General features: G+C 39.7%; 1 long non-coding RNA gene across 10 annotated transcripts; it reads left to right on the top strand.

Annotated features, from left to right (window-relative positions):
- Window positions 1–425: 425 nt before the first annotated feature.
- Window positions 426–19,573, top strand: LOC121899477. Of its 10 annotated transcripts, XR_006096717.1 has the most exons (9): window positions 426–1,951; window positions 2,030–3,436; window positions 3,546–3,663; window positions 3,762–3,823; window positions 3,985–4,173; window positions 4,381–4,479; window positions 15,112–15,208; window positions 16,722–16,876; window positions 17,436–19,573. It is a non-coding gene; the product is annotated as an uncharacterized LOC121899477 (long non-coding RNA). The 10 variants fall into 10 exon arrangements; XR_006096719.1 differs by lacking the exon at window positions 15,112–15,208; XR_006096722.1 differs by lacking the exons at window positions 15,112–15,208; window positions 16,722–16,876; window positions 17,436–19,573 and having other exon boundaries at window positions 2,030–2,618; window positions 3,141–3,199; window positions 3,311–3,436; window positions 4,381–5,084.
- Window positions 19,574–20,653: the final 1,080 nt, after the last annotated feature.

Consider the following 20,653-nt stretch of genomic DNA (forward strand, 5'->3'; position numbering starts at 1 on the left):
ATGTATTGCTTTTTTTTGCTCTTTACTCTGTGTGTAAACTTTGTAAACTCTTTATATGTATATGTTTACATATGTATGTGTGTTTGTGTACATGTTCAGTGAGCAGACTGACACAACCCCAAGAAGGAGCACAAGGAGGGTGTGTGGGAGAGGGACCCAAAAGAGGTCAAGATCTCCAGGAGCCCAGCCCAGCAGGTCTAGACCGTACTCTTTAATTAAGAGAGACACAACAATTCCCCCATGAGCAGTACTTGGTGACAGTGGTAAGGAAAAACCTCCCCTTTAACAGGAAGAAACCTCAAGCAGAACCAGACTCTAGGTGGGAGGCCATCTGCCTTGACTGGTTGGGTTGAGCTTTTTCTCTCAACCCAACCATTTGAGAGAGGGGGGAGTGGGGAGAGAGACACAGAGAAGCATAATAACAACAATAATAACAATAACAGTGATAATAATAACAGAGATATGACTAATAATAATAATAATAATAGCAATAATAACCAGAGAAGGTGTCAAGGCAGGACGCCCACAACTGTTTTGAAGAGTGCTGAAAGAGAAAAAAACGCCTATGGCTACCCTTGCTTTTTGTTGTAAATAGCTCTCTATAGATTTTATCTCAGTGTTACCTTTACATGTTATATTTGCACTATTTGGGAACCTCACCACACTCTGGGAATGCAAGGCCTGTAATATAGTTCTGTGTCTAATTGTTTACATCAACTGTTTTGAAGTCACGGTATTTCGTACTCATAGTCACAAAAATTACTCTATTGAATAGAGTACAATTATCTGACTTTTTCGTGCTTGATAGAACAAAATATAAATCTTAGCAGCCATTTCGGACTTGCGCATGTGCACACTGCCCTCCAATCTTATACATTATAACAGAGCTGCTCTGTTTGTGCGGTAAAATCACTTTATTTTTCTTATAGATACAGGATTAGATCATAAGATATACTTTTCTTATAAACTTTTCTTTACTTTTATGTAACTTGAAGTATGTAAAGCCCTGATGTTATACACTCCAGTACAGTAGGTGACGGTACGCACCTACACACATTGGTTTGTGATCCGCCATTAAATCAGAGAAAAGGAGGATACATCCAAGGTAAGGTCAAGCGATCGTGTACAAGCCTCTGCTATCAATTTTTTTTTTGGGGGGGGTAGACTTACATATGTGCATAGAAGCTTAAATGGCAACTAGCAAAGTTCACTACAGAGCTAACACTGTTTAGCATACCATAGCTGTGTACCGTAATTACACCAATAGACTCACAGAGTCAGTACATTTGACTGAATGCTGTATACCATAACTACACCAGTAGATGCACAGCGCAATATAAACAGGCGGCTCACTACCCTGCAAGCTGAATAGAGGTTGACTCTAATTACTTATAGTAAATTAAACTACAACACAGTCCAAGATCAGTTCAGACATGGTATAATTTTGTACTTAGTTGTTAGTTTTTATTAATGAATAATTTCCTTTTTCTCCTTGCAGCATCTATCTACTGTGCAGCAGCTATTTGAACCTCAAAGGCACTTTTAAGAGCCAACCTCACCCTGTCATCTATCTATCTATCTATCTATCTATCTATCTATCTATCTATCCCTATTACTGCTCTATCTATCTATCTCTTTGTGTATATCTGTCTGTCCATCTGTTTGTCTGTCTTACAATGGCCAAAAAATTCATACTTGACCCCCTTTATCTCCAGTGCCAAGAAAGAAGACACCCTGCCATTGGGTTGATACATGACCAAATCCTTGGTGAAGCATTTGTAATTTCAGGAAAGGTCCATCAATATGTATGTAAAAAAACAGTCAATGGATGCATTGATATGTTAAACTGTCATGTACTGTTTTACAGGCATGGGCACTGAGGTGTTGGCACTTCCTGCAAAGGATTCCTTGCCATTACCCAGAGCACAGCTAAATCCTCAAGAGATATTTGGTAAATATACAGTGATTTATTCTGAAATCAAAATACTGTATATAGAATGTAGATCGTTTGGTCCTATTTTCTCTGCAGAACAAAACATGGAGAGGCTTTCTGCCATACTAGAGTCATGTCCATGTTCTGCTGAGCCTGAGAGAAGCTCAGCATCATAGTGGTCTGTTCGGCAGCCTCAGACCGCTGGGAGGAAGCACGGCTATACCACTTCACATGCCTTTTGGAATCTGAGGCTGTTGGCAAGCCATTGTGTTGCTTCTCCACCAGCCTGCTACAAGGTTGGATCATCATTAATCAAATAATATTGTGTATCTATGTACAAAGTGAGCTCACCTGGATTCTCCAGACAAGCCTTTGCAAAGCTGCTGGAATATCAAACACTGTGTGCAGGAAAAGTATGAGACCACAAATACTATGTATTATGCTAACCAGTTATTATCAGCAAATTATTTCCATATACTTTGACTATCACAATTTTATTTTTTTTTAACTGATATATGTTCTATTCTGGACAGATAAATGGGAAAGCCCCGCAGCAGAGCTCCCTTGAGTTTTCATGTCTCCTTTAAGAAAAAACAGCTTTGCTGTGATGCCCCTCTCACCTACTCCGCCTGCACACCTGAAATGGTAGCAGTGTCAGCAGATTTCAATCTGGCCATACTGGAAGGTGTACTTTAAGTTCTCTTTGGTAAATTAGTCGCTACTGTAAGTGACAACAAGAGTAGGAAATGGATGTGATATTTTTTCCCCTAGATCTAATGACACTACCTTGGCTATTTTTAGCCAAAGACAGTGAGGTTATCAGGTTTTGACAATACAATACAGATGGATGAAGAATGTAAATTTAAACTATACACTCACAAAATAGTTCTTTAACTAAAAGAATCATTACATTATCCTGTACCTCTAGAAGTAGTCTATACTCCCTACTGCTTACATTGTCAGACATTTATTTAAAACTTGCCACTGTCAGTCCAGCTCTTAAGGGCCTTACAGAAATGAAGCCCTTCCTGAGCATCATGCATGCAAGAGCTCTTGCTACCAAGTGTGAGCTATGTCTTTTATCTGTTATTTTCAATTGAATATGCTATGTGTTACTATGGGAATGGACAGCCTTGAGCTGAGTTCCATGTCCCTAATATTTGTCCACATTGTCTGCTTCATTGGCTCTAATGTACCCTTGCAAAAGATAAAATGGAGTGGTTGGAACCAGGAGGGAGCAGGCACAACTGCCGGTGAGGAGGTGGAGTAAGTAAACAGCTACCTCTCATGTTGTGCCCTGACAACAAAGTACTTGTCAAAAGCTATCTCACTTTAATAAGTCTTGGAGTTAGTGCTATCATCTAATATTGTTTATAGATTGCAGACCATAAAGTAAGTCCTCTTATACCAGCATGTGTAGACCGGCTCACTGTGCATGCAATGAGTTGGAACCGTCACAAAGATGAGACGCTACACAAGGTTCGCTCCATGAGATATTGGAGGGTATGTTCCATATTCATGTTTGTTGTGTCATTATTCATATATATTTTGAACCTGTTTTTGAACCAGCTGTTAAGCTTACTAAGTTCTAATTGTATTGTAAACATTTTAGACATTTAAAAGGGCAAAAGAAGAGTTAGAGAGGCTGTCACATCTTAAGAGGGAGCTGCAGTGCTCAGATGCAATGGAAGTACAGTGGATTGCTGAAGTCAAGGAATGGGCAGAGAGTGGTAAGGACAAAACAATATACAGTACATGCCTTTTTGCAGTTCTTTCCTTATTATAGACATTTGTGTTGACCCAAGTAACAGGTCTGCTCAATCTCCAGGGGTCTCGAGGGTCTTCATCTGGGTGTGAAGCAGTAGAAACAAACCCTCTACTGTCAGAGTAGTATGTAGGCATTTTCTTTAATTATCTGATATATGGAAAAATGTATGTATACTGTGTTAATATAACATGTGCATAGTATGCATGGTATGTATGTCCGCTTATGTGATTAGAGTGCATTATTACAATTTCTCCTAAAAACCTGTTTTTATATGTCTTTGTAGACAGCAACAAGATTCGCCACCGTCTCCAAAGAAAGTTGACAGTAGACAAAAAGCATCTTCTCCAGGAGATTGAAAAGTACAATGGTCTTGTTGCAGACTGCTCCAAAAAGATTGATGCGGCCCTGGTGGACCAGGCTCTTGTTGGACAGAGCACTGGTACAATATGGCCATGGAAGGACCATGTCAGTGGTATGCATTTGTCCAATGCTTCAAAAATGTCATACAGTATTTGGAATACTGAATTATTCTGACAATGATATATTATTATATATATTAAGTATATTGGTGGCTGTATTATAAAATATGCATTTTAGAAAAAAGACAAATTTTGTTGCCATTATGTTTGCATTACAAAATGTCATGCTACAGTTTCATGTAACTGTTTTGGATCATTAGTAACAATCGGTATCAAGAAAAAGCTACATGACCAGGACATGCTGACAACACGGCTGCAAGAGGAGCTCCCCATCCTGGTATAGGAGATGGCCCAGCACTGTAAGTGGTTGCAGAATCAGGCAGTGGTCCTCAAGACAGAGCTTGCAGGATGCGGTAAACTAAAGGAGCAATTTGCGACATTCAGCCCAGATGTCAGCACACAACTATTTGCTATGTAAAAATTATAGTGGAGTAATGGCGACCTGAGTAGACAATGAAGTCACATTCCCTCTGTGTGTGTTGTAACCCAAGCTTCTGAGATCTAAAATAGGACACACATATAGGAGTGTAAAATATACTGCCTGGCAAAAAAATAAGCTAGGCAGGGTACTTAATGCGGGGAGATTCTATCATGAACCCTAACAAATCACCACACCGTGAGCTCTACAACACTGCAACCTACACTGCTTGCAAGTTGGGGTAAATCTGCAAACTGCTTGAGGTGACCACCACCCTCACGATTACTCCCCGCAGGTCTTCCCACTGCCTAGGAAAGAAACAAAATCAAATACTATATTTAAAAAGGTTCAGTTGGCTCAGATGCAGAAAGACTTAAAAATTAGTCCAACAAAACAATTACATATAGTAGTTAAAAAGTCAAACTGCTCAGTCAAATTATAAAACAATAGGCTGGTGACAATCTGAGATGATGTCCTACCGGATAACATCAATTAGGCACTTCAAACAGCTGGGTTATATTGGCACAGGTGAAGCAGCAGTCTGGCATTAAATCTGAAAAAAGGTTAAAATTTTTTCAGATCTAACACAATTATAACACTGGCAAAAATACCTTGGAGGGAATTACCCTCCTACATTACCATACCAGTTTATCTTTCAATAGGAAGTCCTACTAAAAACCAGCACTGGTAAAGATTGGCTCTGTACTGTGGCTCCAATAGGGGATAGACAACAGCTGACTCCTCTTAAAGGGTTAGATTGAACACATCACTAATAATCTAGTGAAGTTACACAAAGACCAGATTAAATTGGTGACCTACCTCTTCAGCATGGGGCTACAGAACAATCACCAAACTGGATCACTTGGCAAACAGCTGCACCGCAGTGCTACATGCAAGAAAACCAGTTATTCCCAATAAAATACAACTCTTCCCAAAAATACAACCAACCTTCACCCCCAATTTCCCTTACCTGCACAGACAAACCATTCCAAGCACACATGAGACCAAGCCTCAAACAAAATTGCCCACACTTGTCCTTATAGAGGAAGAGCTCTCTCTAACCCTACCTACAGGGTAGGCGCCAGCCCTCACAGAAAGCCTGTAGCTATTTTATGCCTGGATGCTCGAACCCGACTTTCACTGAAATAGATCCTTTCATTAAACAGTTAAAACCACAGTCAATAAAATGTCTTTCTGGTAAATATACTGCCAGGAGTGACTTTGGTTTTATTTTGCATTGGCAAAACTCAGTATCAGCATGAGTTTGATCTCTCCTTAGACTGTGGCAACAAGTGAGTGGAACTCACAGTGGGTGGGAGAGGGGCAGTACCACAGGTGGGTGCGCTGCTAAATGGCATCCCCAGTGGGGCTGCTGCAGTAGAAAAATAGTTTGGCACAGGCCACCACTTACGTCTACTATTGTCCTTGACTGAAAACAATGTCAGCACGATGGATACATCACTCTCTCCTGATCAGTTAGCCTAGATAACCCCTCCTGAACATAAACAGCATACATGAGCACAATTGTCAGACTGAATACTCAAACTGGAAACAAAATGTCAAAAAACAAGGTTTTTGGTCTGATTATTAGACTATTCTGAAATGCAGATTTCAGAGGTCCCTGGAACAGGATGCAGCCAATATGTGGATATGTATGTATGTATCCTGTAAAATGTGCCTTCCCTCAAGATAATTACAAACTGTTCTTTTAAGCTGTCAGCACTTTGTCTGCTGCCTGCTATTGCTCTCTAGTGGCATTCACTTGTGTTGTCAATAAGGTTAATCCGCTCCTCCTATAGAATGGCTCCTGGCTAGTTTTCTTCTAATTACCATCTGAGGTCCTATACCTCTCCCCCTGCCTTCTGCTGATGTTCCTTTTCTTCTCACCTCTCCTTCCCTATGCTCAGCTTCATGGCAGTCGTCGGAGAGACATCTCATCTAACTGTGGGCTGTTTCTTAATTTTCTCTCCCTTAGCATCTCTGTCTTTCTGTAATAACTGTAAACTGCTGCATTTCATTCTCTGCGGCATCATCTCCTCCTCTTCATCTGTCCCAACTGATGGGGACATATTATGCACATTTCCATGTCTATATTTTAAATCTCGGGCTTGGCAGACATTGACCATCTCCAGAGGCTACATCCAGAGGCCGAACCTTCGCGGTCCTTCACAGTCCTGATGGCATCCTTCCCTGGCTGTTGCGGCTCGTGCTTGTTGTTGTTGTTGTTGTGATTTTTTTTTTCTTCTGTCCCCCCTCCCCCTTTCCCTCTCTCTTTCTCTCTCTCAACCCAACCGGTCAAAGCAGATGGCCGCCCACCAAGAGCCGGGGTCTGCTTGAGGTTTCTACCCGTTAAAGGGGAGTTTTTCCTTACCGCTGTCGCCAAGTGCTTGCTCATGGGGGAATTGTTGGGTCTCTGTATATTAAAGAGTACGGTCTTGACCTGCTCTATGTGAAAAGTGCCTTGAGATGACTTCTGTTGTGATATGGCGCTATATAAATAAAATTGAGAATTGATCAACAAACCATGAAACAAACTATAGTAGTGAGATTTCACTACTTTTTTTCATTCTTTACACAAAATGTCAACTTCATAAATACGTCCATATGTCCATATACATGGAAACACCTTAGCAACCAAGGCTATGGAATGGACAGGCTTTTATGTCAGCTGTTGACAACGTAGAAAAAAAATGTCACAAAAAGCATAATATGCCTTTAGTATTTCTTCTCCGCTCCCATTTACACTCCCGGGATGATTCTTGTGTGCTTATTTATTGATTTTCTCCATCAGCTGTCAATATTCTCAAACTCTGCCTGTATTCACGTTTTCATGTGCATTATTTTTGTGGTTTATGTTCAAGTTTCTACATACAGAGTTCCTGCTGCATTCAGAGATTGGTGTGGTATCTATTTTATAGTAACTGGTGATGGCATTCAACGATGAAAGGTTTGGTCGAAAACATTTTTGGCCAGGTGACCCTCATCAGTATCGCAATTATGCAGCACAGATGTTTCTTAAATAGCAGATTTAGACACAGATCACTTCCTTTCAGGTGATCAGCACTACACCTAGCAAGGAAAGAACACGGAAGAAGGTGGAGACAAGTTCACTGTTGACCTGATGGAACAGTCAGACTAGATTTCGCTTACCATTTATTCGTATGTGGAAATACAGCGTGAGATACACAAGTGCGGTATTGCGCATACGTGATAAATAAATACTTTTGTTAAATATATAAATATTGCCTTGAAGGGAAGAGTGTGTGTATGTGTCTGTGTGTATGTTATGTATGTTCACAAAGTCCCAGAGTTCAACAGTCTGATGGCTTGCAGATAGAAGCTGTCTCTGAGCCTGCTGGATATGGCTCTGATGCTTCTGTTCTGCCTACCTGATGGTAGCAGTGAAAGCTGTGGTGATTGGGGTCCTTCATGTTTTTTCCAGCGTTCCTCATTACACTTTAATCTAGACATGCTCCCACTCCCATGTATTATAAGGAAACATAGTATATAGTAAGTCCCATAAACAAGTTTATAAACTGTATTGACAATATCAATGACTGCAAAAATACACCTGAAAAATTATAACACATAAACAGTACTAGTAGGTTTTGGCTATTTAAACTAAACTTAGCGCAAAAAGTAAGGAAATTTGTGTTTGGTAGATTATTTCTTTGTTGTTACAATGCTTCTTGGCAATAAATCTCATACTGTTGGAAAGCCTGTTTATTTCCCTTTTAAATGGTGCCACATTTTTGAGGAACATGCATTTGTGGGATGAGCAGCAAAGCTGAGTATGTGGGTTGCGCCCATGAAAAAGTTGCCAAATCTTCTCTGCCAATGCCAAACAGCTTATTTTGCTGTTGCTATTGACTCTTGTTTTGAGCTTCTGGTACTCCCATGCTACAGTGGTCAGTAGGTGTCTGCTCCAAGAATCGGCATGCCACGTTTGACTGATCTGGATAGGGCCCGTGCGATAGGGCAACTTCAAGCTGGTGTTCCACAAAACCAAGTTGCTGCATTATTTGGAGTGAGCCCTAGTACCATCTCCAAAGTGAAGGCCAAGTTCCATATAACGGGGGATGTCAGAGACACAAAGTGGGTATACCAAGAATATGACCCCAAGAAGACCATTTCCTCACCCTGTCAGCACTTAGGCACCGTAGGCTGTCTTCTACAGATTTGCAGTCAAGGTTTGCAGGACGATATGGCCGATGGCTCTCTGCCTAGACAATCCAGAACAGACTACACGCAGCCAATCTCCGGTCTCATAGGGCTGCCAGGAGGCCTGTCATGACTGCCCTTCACCGTCAGGCCCGTTTGCGCTGGTGTTGGCAACACGTGCACTGAAACCTGAACATGTGGAGGAACGTTATATTCAGCGATGAGTCCAGATTCTGCCTTCGGCAGTTGGATAATAGGGTCAACATGGTGGAAGCAGTGTGATGGTGTAGGGCGGCATCTCCCTCACTGGAAAAACGAGGCTTGTCATCATTGGAGGCAATTTCAATGCAAGATATCGAGATAAGATTCTGCAACCAGTGGCAATCCCATATCTCCACAGTCTGGGACCGAACTCTATCCTCCAAGATGACAATGCTCGCCCCCACAGAGCGGGGTTTATCAGAGACTACCTCCAGAATTTGGGAGTGGAGAGGATGGAATGGCCTGCTAGCAGTCCTGACCTCAACCCCATTGAACACTTGTGGAATCAGCTTGGGGCATGCTGTTCGTGCCAGAGTGACCCACACAACCACTTGGCTGACTTGCGACAAATGCTGGTTGAAGAATGGGATGCCATCCCACAGCAGTGTGTGACCAGGCTGGTGACCAGCATGAGGAGGAGGAGCCAGGCTGTTGTGACTGTGTATGGTTCTTCCACATGCTACTGAGGCTCCTGTTTGTGAATAAATTGTTAAATTGCCAATATGTCTTGTTTCTTCAAACTTCAATCATCTAATCCACCAAACACCAAACGAGTCAATGGCAGAATAAACTGTTTGGCATTGGCAGAGAAGATTTGGCAAAGGTTTCATGGGCGCAACCCATACTCAGCTCTCCTGATGCAAATGCATGTTCCTTACAAATGTGGCACCATTTAAAAAGGAAATAAACAGGCTTTCCGACGGTATAAGTTTTATTGCCAAGAAGCATTGTTACAACAAAGAAATAGTCACAAATTCCTTACACAAATTTCCTTACTTTTTGTGCTAAGTTTATAATTCTCACCAAAAAAGCAAACTTACATAGTCAAGTCAATTTTATTTGTATAGCACCTTTGGCAGTTGACTGTGTATGAAAGCAAATCAGAAATCATTTTAAACCAGAGTTTAAAAACACAGAAATACAATAGATTCTTACCACTTTCCAAACACTACTCCAGATAATGCCAAGTGTCATGACAACTTTGATACATGTACAGCTTCAACAGCTGTGTGCTAATATTAATTTTCACAGTTCAAAACGCCAACATATGCTACACAAACAGAATGCTCATCTGATCCAGTTGGCCTTTGAGAGGGATCTGACACAAGATCAGGGATGAATGGAAAGACATTTTAATGATAAGATTAAACTCCCACAAACAACACATTATTCAGCTTTACTGAGAGATGTTCTATTGCAACTCTTGTTAGAAACCATCATTTACTAATGACATTGGTTTATAATAACTGTCTCTAGCAGACAGACCAGAGCCTAGTGAAAAGGCTACTATACACTGTGGACATCAGGAAATCTATCAGACCACATTATGCCCTAAAACTTAAATTTTGGCTTGATGGTAATAAATTAAATTTGGAGTACACAGAAACCATCAGCAGATCACCCGTGGAGGTGATTCCAGATGCATTCCAGCCAGATTTTATAAAAGTAAAGGACTATCCATCTCTGAAAGGATATGTAATCTTCATTCATCCCAGGTGAAACCACATCAGTGAGCTTTTCTTTCCTTGCGACACGAGCAGCTAAAGTGAATCTGCAATTAGCCATTAGTTAAAAAGCAGCTCCAGCTATTTCAACACATACAATCAGATGGTATAACATACTATCACAGAGTTTATCTGATCCCTAATCAGTGCAACCACTGAATAACTGTGGGTGAGAGAGCAGAGTGAGTTCAACTTTAGTATCACATGTTCATGCTAGTCATCCCTAAGTGTATATCATTGTGTGCATTACAGGTAGCTACTGTTAATTGTTGTGACTAAACTGCTAAAGTTATTCTTCTTCTGGTGTTTCTGCTTCTGGTGCATTGCCAACACCTTCTAGAGTGGTGAAGCACTGACTCTGATTTGCATGTAGCCCGAGAAAACCAAGACAGATCACAATAAGAATTGTGATCTGGCCAACAGAGTGTAAATGAAATTGGATTCAATCATATCTAGATTTTATCCAGGTACCAGATACTTGGAGTGTAGATGGGTAAATCCTGACCTTGTGAAGTGTAGTCTGGCTACAAAATAGTGTAGAATTTGTATCGGAAATGCATTTAACAAATATCAATATTTTTGTTGGACAACACCTCTTACTCTACCCCTATTATTCACCCATGTGAACCATTGGCCCTGCTGTAGTATGACCTTAGCTGTGTGGTCAGAAGTCTTGTTCTTAATCAGATAGGTGTTGCTGACTCCCCTGGATACTGTCAGCACATGTATTGGCTGTGTGTGTGTGTGTGTGTGTGTGTGGGTGTATATGTGTGTGTTAGTGAGAGAGAGAAAGTGTGAAAGCCCACCATTTCCAACCCAAGCACTCTGGCTGCAGCTGCAGGGCTCAGAAGGAAGTCCCAGTGGACTGTGCAAGCTCTGAGCCAGCAGCAACTGGACTGAGGCCCACAGGTTGTTCCCACTCCAGTGCTGGTACTGCCTATTAAATTTTCCACCACTCTATCAGCACTGGGCAGCAGGTAGCTTTGCTGGCTGACTATGGCAACCACAGTGATAAAATCACGCACAAGCACACACACACACACACACACACACACATACATTTATTTATTCAGGTTGGCATATCTCTCCCAACAGGAGATATGAAAGCTGTCAGTATTCTACAGTCAGAGATAGGCTGACTAAGAGCACACATGAGAACATGACTCATAACACTTAGATGATCTGGCACCATGATGTGCTTATAGCCTGCACTGAGCTTATGTTTTTTCTATGTTCAAAAGAGGAAGATGACAGAGGCACTGTTTCAATTATAGGAGCATTATAGGGACATTTATACACTTTTAAATAAAATGTTTGTTGGAAATTCAAAAGTAGCATAATAATGCAACCACCTTTATTTACCTGGAATCAATAAGATAAATTTTCAATTATTCACATGAGATTAATGAGATTAATTTTTCTACATTATCATTAAAGGTCATATATTATAATTAGCTTTTTTCAGTGGTGAGATATCTAAATAGCTGTCCCCAATATGAGTATGAGATCAAGGGAAAAGACCCCCCCCCCCCTTCTCTTTATTCATGTATCAGGAAGTAAGTCTTTCAAAAAGCCATTCAGATCTGCCGGTCCATATGACAGTATAGGACTCTGATTAGAATAGCAACACCTCCTGGCTGAATGTCCCTGCCCTCAGAATACCTCACTTGACACTGTTATTTCTTTGCTACTGTCTACTTTGGTGTCAATGCAAGATGTCCAAGATTAGAGCAAAGCACGTAAATTGTTCTGTTGTTGGCTGTAAGGACTAACATAAAAGCAACTTACATACTCCCAGTGTCTGAATATGTGAAGATGGAGGGCTTGAAATTCATTTTTTAGGGAAACTTTCCCATGACTGTAGTTGGCAAAAACTGAACGTGTGCTTCATGTCTGATTGCTTCACCACCAATTACAAGGCGAGATTTGCTTCAAAATTCATGGTACATGCAATGAACTAATGGACAGTCGTATGTGATGACAGTTGGTGCTGTGGTGAACCTTGCTGATGTGTCATAATCTGTAAACTTCCACTTCTTTGGTCACAGTCTTTTCACTGACAAGACTAATGAGTGAGAAGAATTCATATGCAAACATAATAAAAGGTGTCAATACATCCATTTATAACTAACTGTGGGGGATGAAATTGGGCTGTGCATGTGATGATTGAGATTTATAAAACAGAACAATGCATACACACTCACATTTAGAAATCTGACAAAAAAAATGTGCATGCATGTTTATGTCTGTGTGCGTACACAGCTTTATGTGTGTGTGTTTATCACTGGAATATCTCTTTTGAGCTCTGTACATTTAGAGTAAGAATGATGTCACGTATATTCCACTTCACAGGCAGCAGCCAAAGGAGTGTTGTGTTCCGTGTACAGCAGACGCTACTGAGCATGCAGAGCTTTGCTAGCTTGTTGTGCTACATATCACAACTTCCTGATTTTGTACTACACTGTACATCATAAATATCTGGTATAAAGTCAAGGAGTTGTGATATATAGTAAAACAAGCTAGCAAAGCTCTGTAAACAGAACTGCATTCCCACGCATGCTCAGTGGCATATGCCTTACACAGAACTACTCTGGAACCTGAAAACGAGATTGCGGTTATTAGTCTTTGGACCCATTTTTAAACAAAGTAAAATGACCAAACTCTTCTGGGCCAAAGACCATGTCACCCAGTGCAGCGATGTGACTAACTGAAGGGTCAGTTTTTGGACAACAACGGAGGTCTATGGCGAAGAGGAATAAGATATAAACGCATAATACTTGTTAATAGATCAGTTCATCATTGGTTTGGCTCTGCACATGAGATTTGTTGACAATGAGAAATATATAGAAAATTAACAGACATATCCTTTAACACGTTGACCAGCTACAACATTAAAATAATTCTTACACATTCTTACACATTAATACTTGTACATTTGCCTATAATTCTGAATGCAGGATGCAGAACTTTAACTTGTAGTAGAGTAGTGGAAGGATCTGAATACTTCTTCCACTACTGTGTAATGCTCACTAATTAACATGTTGTAATACCTTTCGTAATCTATACAGAAACAGAGATGTAGAATTCTCGATTTGTGACTTACACTCTGAAATTATTCTTGACAAACAGCAGCATATCCATCCACCCAGTACTTCTGTGCAGCATCTCCAGCCATAGCGTGGGGTGCCATATACGGTCAGTAAACAGGTTTTGGTTTTGGTTTCTGTACAGGCACAATGGTACCAAACCTGGCAAACTCACTGAGGCCATAAGACAGACAAGACAAAAAACAAGAAATGGCTACAAACATGGCAACCAGTCTAAAAGAGATTGCTGAAGTAAGTCAAACATGAACAAAATGTTAGACTGAATTAATGGAATGGTGAAGTAAACTGATTATCAAGCTGAATGAAAACAGCAACAGTATTTTGTTGGTAATTTACAGCTAAGGTTCTCTTTATAGTCCTGCTGACACTAGTGCAACACATGGTTTGGTTGTTGTTGTCACACTGTCAATACCTTTAGATATTGATACATTAGATAGAATCAAAATTGACCTCTATGTGAATGAGCAAAACCTTTTCAATTTCAGTTAATTTATTACCCTGTAAAGTGTTTAAGTCAAATTAAGCAACAGAAATTGGTTAGTCATGGTGAATGTCACTGAAGGAAAATGCAAGTTTTTTTATTCATCACCTTATTTCTGGGATGCAGAAGCAATATATGAATAAATATGCTTGAGAAGGAAAAGTAATACGAGCAGCCGATCACACAAGTTCAAAATAACTATTGAAATCAATTTATTTAAAAAACAAAGTGAACATGCCCAAAATGTAAATCACCCAATACTCAGCAGCAGGAAGATCTAATGAGTGCAGCACAATATCTATTGAGTGAGGTAGATGACAGAGAGAGAGGGAGGTGCTGTTTCATCTTGCATAATCCTTCCATGTTTTTCTCATGTTTCTTTTTGTGCTGTACACAATTCCACTATCATTGCTGTTTTGATGCCACAGTGCTATGCAATGTGAGTTATTCCCTTGAGCAAAGTCAGCAAAGGTGCAGACCTACAGAAAGTGTGCATAAAGGGCTCAAAAAGCCAACCTGAGAATACTTGCTGAATTCAAAGTGGGACAGCCCTGACTCCTTGGGAGCACATGTCAAAGTCTGAGTATAAAAGGGGATATTGGTCACTTCTAAGGCCATAGTTAGCGGTGATGTAATGGATTGCATTATATTGGAAAGTGTAGGCTCTAGCCCCGTGACCCAGCAAAGGAGAGGCAGGTATAGATAATTGAAGATTGATGGATTTCCATCAATTATCTGTATTGTGATACAGTTGACATGTCCATAAGTGAAAATCAAATACTAATATCATAATACCAAATGAAGGCCGTGTGTGTGTGTGTGTGTGTGTGTGTGTGTGTGTGTGTGTGTGTGTGTGTTTCAAAATAAGTAATAGTAAAATAAGTTGATCGGGGGACATGGGAAGCCTTTTCCCTTGCTTATGCTCTCACTGTTTCCCCACCTCTTTCCCTCACTCCTTCTCTATCCTTGCTCTCTTTCTTTCCCTCTCTTCCTTGCAGTCTTAACAAGCCAATAGGTTACACCTGTGCATATGTCAGCTGAGGAAGTGCTTGGCCCTACTGAACCCAGCGCACTGTCAATCTCATCTCCAGAGAGGTGGGGACATTTTATTTGAAAATAATCTAACTCTTGCCGATGGAAGCCTCCCAAATGGTACAAAAAGTAGCCAAAACCATCACAACCTGCCCAAAACAAATCTTACCTGCCAGATTAAATAAAAAGTAGCCCAAATGGGTGGAAAACTGCCCAATCTGGCAACACTGGAGGGAGGCGAAAGTGGCTGCTGTGCCGAAGACATTGGCGAGCGGTTTGACAGACTCTACGCTGTCTACTAGAGACACCTTTTGTGTCACCTGCAGACTAAATACATTTATATTTCCTTGCTTTTCAAACATGTCAAATAGAAGGCACAGGTAAATTTAAGGGGCATTATCCTACTCTCAAGGGGGGAATGCTTTCTCAGGTGTTCATGGCCCTTATTGGTCTGACGTGTGGGTGAAAAGTAAAGATGGGAATTGAGAACCGGTTCCAGTTAAGAACCGGTTCCAAGTTGTCCAATCCATCAGAATTGTATGCCTCCGAACTCAATCAATTCCTCTTAACAATGCACAGGCATGTGATGTTGACAGAACGAAAAAAGGTAAAACTCAACTGCAAGGGCTATCTTGTGATTCATCTTCAAAAAAAGCAGCAGTTGCAAGCATTTTTTGATTTAATGAGTAAATAATTACCTTTGCAAGATGAATGTGAAGTATACTATGAACTCTCTAAGAGAAAGACAAGCAGAGCAGTGATTAGCAGTAACAAACGACACTGGCTGACCAACACGCACTGCAGCATTAAACAACTTAAACCAATTCTGAGGTGAGAAAAATAAAAGAGAATAGAAAATAAGAATAAAATAACTGCTCAGTCTGTTTCAAAACTTCAAAACCCTGTGCCTGTTCATCATCTTGGACATCAAAGGCTTTCCCCGGAGCTAATGGTGTCTCCACTGCAGGAGACATAATGGTAATAACTGTGTTATTAGCTCCTCCTCCTACTCATATTGTTATTCTCATACAGACAGGAGACTGTACAATGTTTTCAAATTAGTTAATTCATTATTAATGAATTTAACTTTTGGTTGCAGACCATTTATCTTACCTACCAGTTATGTTTTATCTATTCATTCATTGGTCATTGATAAACAGTGGAGATAATATAACAGTTGCGTTGACACTAAAACCCTGTGTAGGTCTATTTTTTTTTTCAGAAAATTCATCAGGAATCAATAATGGCATTGGTATCAATAAAATCTTGCAAAGAAAACCCTGCCATAGTCCTCTGCGCCTCCCATCCAATCTGAAAAATGAATTAGGAGTTAAATAAAATGCTAAAATTCTTGGCCTCCCTCTCTTGTGACACTATCATGAGTACATTTGCTCTCCTTTCTTGCTGCTGATGGGATTTTTCCTTTATCAAAACAAAATCACAGTGACCAGATGAGAGCTCATAAATACTGTTTGGCAGCAGCAGGGAAACAGAGCATCACACCCAGACACACACAGACAGACGGTGCTTTTCATTATGCTAATGTGTCTCCTTGCTTCCCTCACTCGCATCTTAGCTCCTCCCAGCAAGGATATGAGAGAGAGATGAGAGGACGAGACTCAAGGACGGAGGAATTTAATTCATCAAACGGAACGTCTTCACTCCATTGTCATTTAGAGGAGACGACAACTACTCATGATGCACAGCACCTCAACTGTTAAATATCAAAAAGTAAGCTATTAATAGGTAGAAATTATTAAGTAACAGTTTAAACTCTCTCATGTTTAAACTTCAAATTCATGTACAATAACTAACTCTTTAAACTGTTAATCATTTCTACATAGTGATAGCTGGGACAAAAACACCTAATAACCGATGCAATGTTTTATCATGTGATTATAGATCTATAGCAGGTTTTGGTTGTTGTGGAATAAGACACAAATAGACTATTTAAATCCATTAATCACTGAAAGAACAGAACCGACGTACAGGAGCAATAAAAACAGCTGCAGCCTTCAGAATATGTTTAAATAACATATAATATATTGTTTATTTAGTTTGTGACAGTCCGACGTCCTTTTCAGGCTTAGGATGATTTTATAGGATGTCATATTTTCATATTTTCATGTCATATTTTCCTGAAGGAGCTGAGACACACTTGAAACAGAAAAGAAGAAAAGAAGCCTTTTGGCTTATTAAGAAAAAACAAGAGTGTTTGTTGTGTTTGACTCATGACTCAGTAATTTTTATTTTATGAGTAAATATGATCATCTTCTTTTGGTGCTTTCAGATACTGCTCCACAGGTGGTTTTCCTAATCAGCTGTATTACAACAACAGCCCGACTGTTTACTGTCCCATCAGATAAGCTGACCAATCAATAGACACATTGGATCAAAGGGGTGTTGCCATCAGGTAAAAAACTTCCACAAAGGATGCATCTGTGGTTCCTTGCTCTGAGCTCCTCAGGGAGCCTCCTCTCTCATGAAGATCCTCCATGATGGTGGAGGGACATTGGTTTCCGGGTCATGGAGAAGAGAGGATGCGAGGAAGCATAGAGTTAGCATAATGAAAAGCACCCAGAGAGAGAGAGAACAAAACAGGGGACCAACAAGAAACACCGTAGGGATGCAAACAGCAGAAATACTAGGAGTGAGGGAGAGGCACAGTCGGACAATGACAGAAGGATTACATGGTCATCTATAGAGAGAGAAAACTCTCTAATCTCTAAAGGTTTATTTCTACAGAGACCACCAGGGATTCTTATAGCCATGTGGAAGAAAAAGATATTGTCATAGAAATCTCTGTGCACACTGTAATAAGCAAACAGTTTGCTAAACTGTGCACAGGGATTGATAAACCATGCAAACCTATTGCTAATCTCATTGCTTAGGGGAAAAAATGCATCTCTAAATTTGGGAATTGTGATTCAGTTAGATTTAAGTACTGTGATTCAGTTTTTGATTGCCAAAGCAGCTAAACGAGAACACAGACTAATACTATAGCTGGTGGTAGAAAAAATACAATAATATATCATAGTAATGGACTGAAAACAAGAAGTCACAGCATGATAGCCATTATACAAATCCTCGCTGATTGTTAAAGCATTCATTATATCTCAAAATACATACCCTGGCCCTTGCCCTTGTTTATCTTCACATATAAATAATGCATAAATAATAAGTGTGCAGGAACAGCACAGTGCACAGGAAATGCTTCAGTACAGTATTAGATTTTTCTGACAGCGATTACTACTCTGTGTTTTCATACAGTGGATAAAAATAAATAAAATATTTTCCTCCTCACAGTTTATCCATCTCTATGCTCGATTTATCTTCATCTTTTTTCTTGGTTTATGAATCCCCTGGCTTGATTTTAGCAATCTGTCCACATGGATTTACACATCAATAGTTACTTTTTTGTTTGTTTTTTCATCATGTGACCCCAGCTGGCTCTGTTTGGCTCTTTTCTTGGGGAACAGCAATAAGATATTGCATATTTAAAGTAAAATCTTATTCTTTGAAAGTACAGCCATTAGATAACAGCTGTAGTTATCCAACTGTAGTCAAATATTTACTCAAGTATGATAATAGTACGTAAATTGTACTTAATATATCTGTTTACTTCTCCCCTCTGCATGCTACAAGTTTATGCTACAGGTCAAAGCAAGAAAAAAAATATTTGACATGTCCCACAAACACAAACCTATATTCTGTGTTAACAGTGTCATAGGCATCATGCCTCACCAGTGCCAGGATAAAAGAAGTCTGTTAAGTGCCTACATTATTTTCTCTGCATGTGGCAGTACATTACTTCAAAACATCTTGAACCCTCGTCATGAATATACATCAATATGAATGTACACTTTTAAGTCCATACAGTGTTTCTCTCATGGTCTGAATCTCATTAACACTGAAATATAAGAGGATCCATGATAAGAGGAATTGGAATAAAAATGTGCTGTGCCAAGTTTGTGAATTTTCATTTGATTTCTTTGGTGAAATGAGGTGAAATAAGGCCATATCATGTTCAGGTTCAACAAGACATCCCAGTTATTCTGGGTTTTTTTTTTTTAAACAATTTCATCTTCTTTTAATACTGGAGTGCAGTAATATACTGAAAATCACCAGCAGTTGTACTTTGTAGGAAAACATGAACATTACCAAGCTCATATGGAGCAAAATAATCAAGCTCAAAAGTCAGCTTATTTGTTTCCTGAGTTTTCAAACTCATCTTTTGGCCTTCATCAATGAAAAGTTGGCTCAGTGGTCATGAAGATTGTTCAGTTCATTGCTCATTTGGCCTAAATATGGAATTTTTACCTTTTCGTAACCTGTCTCTGTCTGAGAATAGTCTTTGAACTGTCAAACTGCAGAATTATGAAAAATAGATTTGAACATGATATTACATAGTAAGTAATTATAGAGTATTACAAGGAAAACTGTAGCATTTTTGGCACATGTTTCATTGTGCAGTGACAGTAAACATAGACAGATTTTAATCCACTGCCAGCACACACTGCATTACAGATTATTTTAATTCCTAAATGTGTATAGTTGTTTGTTTGTGCAATAAAGATGTTTCATATTGTTTACCTATATAACCTATGTAACCTTTTAATCTGTCGGTCAAGCCATCTCTAATATGTTTACATTTTATATTAAGCTGTGTCACAGATTTTTATGAATGTGAATGAAATGAATGAAAGTCTATGTAAATACCCCAAGTGATTTAAGTAAACCTGTGTGTGTCTGTGTGTGTGTGTGTGTGTGTGTGTGTGTGTGTGTGTGTGTGTGTGTCTGCACACGAGCATGTAAAAAGAAAGAAATAATGTAACACATCATTTACAATTATTTAAGGTGATGAGCAGCCATCAGCCAATTAAAATAAAGCACTAAGGTCAATGCTGTTAATATGGGAAATGAGTGAAATATTCTGCCACACCAGCATCAGCAGGTCAGTTTGGCTCATTTTCAGATAGCACGACACAATCTGTAATTAACCAACTCACCAGTCAGCCTCCTTGTATGTCCAAATGTGTACACACCGTGTGCCTGGTGTGTGCGCATTTGGATACACAAGCTTGTTTTGTAAAAACTATAAACCACAAAGTATTTCTTTGTATTTACAGTATGAACTCTTTAAGTAGTGGCTGCATGTTGGATGTACAGTAAAATACAAGATACAGGGTGACAAGGATTATGCACCAGAGACAATACACACCGACAGAGATCTCAATTTCAACTGCCACTGGAAAGCATGTGTGTTCTATAAAAAAAAAAAAATCCAACCTGGTCAGTTAAAAGCCATGCTGTTTAGTGACAAATAAACTGCAGAGCCATTTAACGAAAGACAAGTGACGGAGAAAAAGTCAGACCCTACTCCAGCCTGTTACTTTGATAAACACCTGTCCAGATGTGTTCACCAAGAGCAGTAACACTGGCTTATATAACATCAGCAATACTGCGATTGAAAATTTCTTTTACTTGTGTAGACATGCAAGTGATCCC

The sequence above is a fragment of the Thunnus maccoyii genome, chromosome 6, assembly GCF_910596095.1.
Source record: "Thunnus maccoyii chromosome 6, fThuMac1.1, whole genome shotgun sequence".
In the NCBI taxonomy this organism is placed as follows: domain Eukaryota; kingdom Metazoa; phylum Chordata; class Actinopteri; order Scombriformes; family Scombridae; genus Thunnus; species Thunnus maccoyii.